The 7,160-nt window shown below is 33.6% G+C and overlaps 1 non-coding gene across 1 annotated transcript; it reads left to right on the top strand.

Annotated features, from left to right (window-relative positions):
* Window positions 1–5,988: 5,988 nt before the first annotated feature.
* On the top strand, window positions 5,989–6,095 carry LOC128279964 (small nucleolar RNA R71). Its single transcript, XR_008270148.1, has one exon. It is a non-coding gene; the product is annotated as a small nucleolar RNA R71 (small nucleolar RNA).
* Window positions 6,096–7,160: the final 1,065 nt, after the last annotated feature.

The raw sequence follows: 7,160 nt of genomic DNA, 5'->3' as shown, positions 1-7,160 counted from the left end.
GGAGAACACTATAAGACAAAAGAGAGAAAGCGAAGTAAGCTTATAGCTTAGTAAGTAGTATGTAAATACTAATTTAAGAATCTAACATGTTTACACAACAATTCAAGTATGTCTACTTTAACTTCACTACTTATTCCACTTGATTAAGCTGTCTCTGCTGTGTCATATTCACTAAATAAATCATAACTCGAGTTACAAAACTCGAAATTCATATCCGTAAAATTTCCTGAATCTAGGCTCATAAAGCTTCTTGCTAAATTTTTTTATAATTTTTGTTCAGCAGATTAGTACAGTTTATTAGTTAAAGTTTCCTCTGTTACACAGCTCGACTAGCCTGACCTCTGTCCACTACGAATTGAATTTCTCTCAGTACATAACTCAAACAACCCTGAAGTCTATTGTATTTAAAACTAGTCTCAATAAGGAATTTAGGCATGTAAACTATATTTCTTAGTTTGCTTTGTACAATTTTTAATGATTTTTCAAAGTGGAAACAGGGGATCACGTATTCATCCTGAGCAAGTCACATACAATTGTAAATATCTCAAAATATAGAATTCCTTTGCTTGCCCTGCTTCTTTTATATGAAAGTAGACTCATTAAGCTTTAATTTCACATCTCATTCAACCTCTAATTATATTCCTCCTATTTTTGGTGATTTTTCAAAATCACGTCACTGCTGCCATCTAAAAACAGTTTTAATACTAATTTCACTCTTTCACACATTCTTTATGCTAACCTCATTTTATCGTATATATGTATATGCCACAATTCATTTTCACCACATTTCATTCACTATAAGTGTAGGTCCAAACCACAATGTCACCACAAAACCATCCCGTTGAACAATTCGGATCAATCCTCGATATTTAACGGTTTCAGCACACAGCCCCACTATCATACTTCATTTAGTTCGGCTCTCTTGTACACATGGGGAACACTTAGTACCACTCATGTGACCTAGCCGATTTGTCTCGTAGCTCTCTTGTCTACATGGTGTCCTTCACTTGGAATCATGCATGCGACCTAGCTACATTTATCTTTCACGTAGCTCTCTTGTCTACATGATGTCCTTCACTTGGAATCACGCATGCGACCTAGCTACATTTATCTTTCACGTAGCTCTCTTGTCTACATGGGATACATCTCGTATCACGCATGTGACCTAGCTACTACAGGGTGTCTCGTAGCTTTCTTGTACACATGATGTGCACTCAGCATCATACATGTGACCTAGCTACGCTCCTCTATTTCATTCGATCTCTTGAATGTTCAACAGGATCTCTCTCTCTGTATTTATTTCCATTCTTCCCATAGTCAATTTATATTTTAACATCAGCTAGTATATTTATATAATAGGCTGAAATATAAGAATGTACATGAAATTATTGTAATATTTACATACAACTTACCTTGGTGCAAAATATGGAAATTTTGCAATTTAGTCCAAAACTTTTTCTTTCCCCCGTTCGAGGTCAGTTCCGCGCCTTTCTTGATTATGGAGCTTGAAAGTTGAAGAATCCCTAGCTATGGAGAGAGTGAAGTTTCGGCAGCAACTAAATGGGGAAGATGACTATTTTGTGTTATTTTTCCCATTTTATTTCATTTAATATCAAAATGACTAAAATACCCTTACTACTAAACTTTCCAAAAATTCCTTCCATGTCCTAAATTTGTCCATGAACTTAAAATTGGTAGAATTGCTATTTAAGACCTCCTAATAAATATTTCAAAACAATTTCATACTAAAAATTTCTAGTATGCAAATTTTGCAACTTATTCGATTTAGTCCCTACTTTCAATTTAAACACTTTAGGCATAGAATTTCATCACGAAATTTTCACACAATCATGCAATCATATCATAAACCCCAAAATATTTATAAAACAATTATTTCTATCTCGGATTTGTGGTCACGAAACCACTATTCCGATTAGGCCCTAATTCGGGTTGTCACAGCCGCTGCTCCCATGTACGGCCTCCAGCTATCCCCGTCACGTCACCTCCATACATTCGTACCTGCGAAGAAAACAAATGCAACAGCACAACAAAAATAACTATAGCAAAAATAAAATTTTTTAATGTTTTCGGCTATAAAAAGCAAGGGATTTTCAATGTATTTTGTTTTATGCATACTACGAACACACACACAGAGGTATTGAAATACAAAAAAAAATATAGCAATCGAAAACAGAAAAGAAATTGAAAGAGGTGATTTTCGCTTCATATTTTGCTATTGATTTTGCTTTTAAGTTTTTATATTTCACTGCTATACAAAAAAGGGGAAAGTTTACCTGAATCTACTCGTGGTTTAGTTTTCGGAGGTCCTCTCTCTGGCGTAGAAACCGGACCAAAAGGGGCTATGGGCCACGGCAGAAGTGGAGGCGTATCAAACGCTGATGAAACCCACAAGCTGATTGGGGTGGGGGTAGAGAGAAAATGTAGGGGGTGTTCTCTTTTTTTTTTTAAATAGTTGCACAAATGATTTTTTTTTTTTTACAAAAATTGATTTAAGTAGATGAAGCAAAATGATGTCATTTTGCTTCAGCCATTTAAGGGCCAAAACGGTGCCGTTTTACATCATACCCGCGTGACCCGACCCGAAAACCGCCTAGGATCCTTGTGTTTTTAGACTAGGGGTCTATTTGTGCCCCTAGTCCTTCTGCGATTGAGGCTGGTTTCAATTTGGTCCTATTACGTTGTTTTATCTTTTTAATTTTACCCCATATTTCTACTTCTATTCCATTTCAGTCCCCATGTGAACTATGCTATTTCGGGAATGGGAATAATTTCCAATTTAGTCCTAGACCTTTGCGCGCGTTTCATTTTGCTCCTTTATTCTTCCCTTTTCTTTTATTTATCTATTATTTATCCCTACAACTTCATTTTAATTTCGATTTAATCCTTTCTTTTTATTTTTGTTATTTTATTATTAAATTAATTAACTTAATATTTTTATTTTTTGTTATTTTTCGCATTTAACTATTTGTTTTATTATCGTGTTACTAAATTAATTATTTTTGCAATATTACTGCTATTATTTTTTATATATACCGTTTTACCTAAAAAAATATATGTATATATCTTAGTTTATCATTCATCTATGTATATCCTTTTACATAATTTTAAAACTATTTTATTTTTCTTTAAATTTGGTCCTTTATTTTTATTATTTCACATTCCTCAATATCTTTTTATGCACTTATTCATTTATTCACTCGTCCTCTTTTGTTTTAAGAATTGGTTTCTTCTCGATTGAGGCTCATTTTGTTGTTATTGTTATTATTTATCTTATTATGCATTTATTTTTCTTTAATTGTTAATCTTGGTGTTAAATTGATGTATATTATGCAATTATTGCCATCATATACTATGAATCGTTTATTAGTACACTCATACTGTTGTCATTCATTAGCATAATATTTTATTCGCGTACATCTTTTAAATATTATATCAAATTTCACCCAAATTCATAAAAAGGGAAAATCTTCAAAAACGAGCAATGTCTGGTATTTGGCAGATTCAAGAAAATGTACCCTAACTTACGGGGTTTCGATTTTCTCGTTGAACCTAAATAACCAAATATCCTTTTAAATTTTGAAATATATGGATTTTAAATAAAAATAAAGGTAATATTCCACATTTAGAAACTCAAGAAGGTTGTGCCCTAACTTACGGGGTTTTGACTTTCCTCGTTAAATCTAAACAGCCAAATATCTTTTTAAAAATCAAAATACGATTTTTGAGCTAAAACAGTTAAAAGGCAAGCTTATTTTCGAGGGTTCAAATGTTGTGTCCAGCCTTACGGGATGAGACATTTTGACATCTCGAGACAAGAGGGCCTTTAATGCTCATTTCAATTTATTCAAGTTTTTTAAAATCAACATTAATAAAAAAGGGATCGTATTTTAAATTCTTTTTGAGTTTTCAACTTTCAACGTTTAGACATTAATTAATCAATTAGGTACCAATTTTGGGCATTACGAGGGTGCTAATCCTTCCTCGTATGTAGCTGACTCCGAACCCATTTTATTGAATATCGTAGAACAAAATTGTTGTTTTAGTAAATCAAAACGTTTTATTAAGACGACCAATCATAAGGTGATATGATCACACCTCATAAAAAAAAAGATTGGTGGCGACTCCTTTTTTTTTTTCAAAATAAAAGTCGACCCTTTTTTTAAAAAAAAATGGTTTCAACAGCATCATTCACTTCCTATAGTCAATGCAAACTCTCCATCCCTTGACTGTTCTTGTTGAAATCAACTCATACTTCTTGTTTGCTACAATAGTCATGCCTCCCTTTTTAGGAATAACCTGCACAAGACTCACCCAAGTACTATTAGAAATAGGATAAATAACTCTAGCATCTAGAAGTTTAATTACCTCAGCCTTAAAGACTTCTTTCATGTTAGGATTTAGTAGTCTTTGAGCTTGCACACAGGGTTTGTTTTCATCCTCCATTAAGATTTTATGAGTGCAAAAAGAAGGACTAATCCTTCTAATGTTAGAAATCTTCCAAGCTATGGCTCTTTTCTGCTCCTTCAATACTTGTAGTAGCTCATCTTTCTCATTCGGCTGCAAATCTGAAGCAATAATCACTGGAAATTTAGAATTATTTCCAAGAAATGCATATTCTAAATGATTTGGTAATTGTTTCAATTCTAATTTCAGAGGTTCTTCAATAAAAGGGTTTAATTTTAATTCATCGTTTACCTCAATACCCTCATAACTCTGTTGTCTCAAGGACGACTCATTAGAATCTAAGTCAACTTTTGTCTTACCCATCATAGCATCATTGTCATCTACGTCCTCTCCTTGAGCAAGACATAGTTCTAACGTGTCCTTACGAATGATTTCCTGTAAAGAATCTTGAATAACATGATCAATAGAATCAATAAAATAATAGTAATCATCTTGTTCTCTAGAGAATCTCATGGCTCATAGATTTTAAAAATAATTTCTTCGTCACCTACCCTAAGCACAAGTTTACCATCACCTACATCAATAACAGCCCTAGCAGTGGATAAAAATGGGTGACCTAAAATTAAAGGTACTTCAATATCCTCATCCATGTCAAGCACAACAAAATCAATAGGGAATATGAATTTATATACTTTTATAAGTACATCTTCAATAATATCCCTAGGATATTTAACAGATCTATCGTCTAATTGAATACTCATCCTAGTAGGTTTTGGTTCCCCAAGACCAAGCTGTTTGAACATTTTATAAGACATCAAATTAATGCTAGCTCCTAAATTAGCTAATGCCTTCTCAATATTTAAACTACCAATTAAACAGGGAATAGTAAAACTTCCTGGATCTTTCAGTTTGGTTGGTAGTTTATTTTGAAGAATAGTTGAACATTCCTCGTTGAGTTCCACAGTAGATAGCTCTTCAAACTTCCTCTTATTCGTTAATAGCTTTTTCAAAAATTTTGCGCATGTAAGCATCTGCGAAATAGCTTCAACAACAGGTAAGTTGATATGTAACTGTTTAAAAATTTCAAGAAATTTACCGAATTGTGCATTCATGTGGTCTTTTTTCAACTTTTTCGGATATGGGATTCCATACTGTAAGGGTTGTTTTGAGGTCTAGAATTATTAACCATATAATTTATTTACTCATTCTCCATGCTAGGTACATAGGGTAAATATTCTGCATTGTTTATTCCACCTCTACTTGTGTCACACTGCATTTCCAGATGTACCTGCGTAGAAACACATAAACTGTCAATCTTTTATACAAGAGTTCTACCTGGTTCGATAACATGGTGACCGTATCAACATTAAAAACACCAGTTGCTTTTGTCGGCTTTGTCCTCATGACTTGCCACTGATAATTATTTAGTGAAATCTCTTCTATAAACTCATAAGCCTCCTCAAGTGTTTTATTATTTATAGTACCACCGGTGGCTGCATCGATCCTTCACCTAGTTGAGGGGTTCAAACCATTGTGGAAAGTCTGAACTGTAGCCATAGAGGTAATCCATGGTGAAGGCACCTTCTCAGTAAGTCCTTATACCTCTCCCATGGATCATATAAGGTTTCTAAGTCCATCTGTACAAAGGAGGAGATATCATTCCTCAGCTTGGTTGTCTTAGTCGGTGGAAAGTATTTCAACAAGAATTTTTTGATCATTTGTTCCCATGTAGTAATAGATCCTCACGGTAGGGAGTTCAACCACTGTTTAGCCTTATTTCTCAACAAGAAAGGAAACAACCGAAGGTGAATGACATCGTCAAAAATGCCATTAATTTTAAAAGTGTCGCAGAATTCTAGGAAATTAGCCAAATGAGTATTTGGGTCTTCATCCTGCAAACCATGAAACTAAACAAACTGTTGAATCATTTGAATAGTGTTAGGTTTTAGTTCAAAATTATTTGCAACAATAACAGGTTTAACAATACTCGATTCGGCCCCAGTTAAATTGGACTTGGCATAATCATACATAGTACGAGGAGCAGGATTTAGATTTACAGGGATTTGCTGCAACCACAGAAGGTAGCTGATCATTATGATTTTCTGTCATCTCCTTAGTAATACCAATAACTTCCTCTTACCCTTCTATCGTATTATGTCGATTTTGCCTCGCTTGTCTATGGTTTCTGCGAGTTGTGCTTTCAATTTCACTGTCGAATACTAAAGGTCCTGACGGGTTTCTTCTAGTCGTAAACTAAAGGAACCTGCTAGAAGCAAATAAAAGAAAAGTTAGTAAATTAAAATAAAAACAAAATAAAATGCAATAAAAATAAAAATGGCTAAAGTAATAAAAATTAAGTGTTCCTAATATTTTAGTCCCCGACAACGGCGCCAAAAACTTGATGACGTCACAAACTAACTAAAATACGACAAAGGCAAGCGTGCCTATCGAATGGTAGTATAGCTATGGTGAGTTGGGAATATCTATCCATAAGGACTAAAAGTACTAGTAGTTACTATTTTTTTTATTATCTAGCCGAATAAATTAAAGGGATTTACTTTAATCTAATCTTAACTAAAGTAATTACTAAGACGAAACAAAGAATAAAGTAGGAAAATATTTGAAGAAAACCAATGAAAGAGACAATACCCAGGAAAGAATCCACCTAGAATTCACTTATTATTCTAAATCTGAATTAAACGATTTATTCAATTGTCTTGATCTGTAGAAATCCC

This window comes from Gossypium arboreum, chromosome 8, assembly GCF_025698485.1.
Source record: "Gossypium arboreum isolate Shixiya-1 chromosome 8, ASM2569848v2, whole genome shotgun sequence".
Lineage (NCBI taxonomy): Eukaryota > Viridiplantae > Streptophyta > Magnoliopsida > Malvales > Malvaceae > Gossypium > Gossypium arboreum.
The sequence above is the reverse complement of the archived record's forward strand: the minus strand, read 5'-3'. Positions and strand labels throughout refer to the sequence as shown.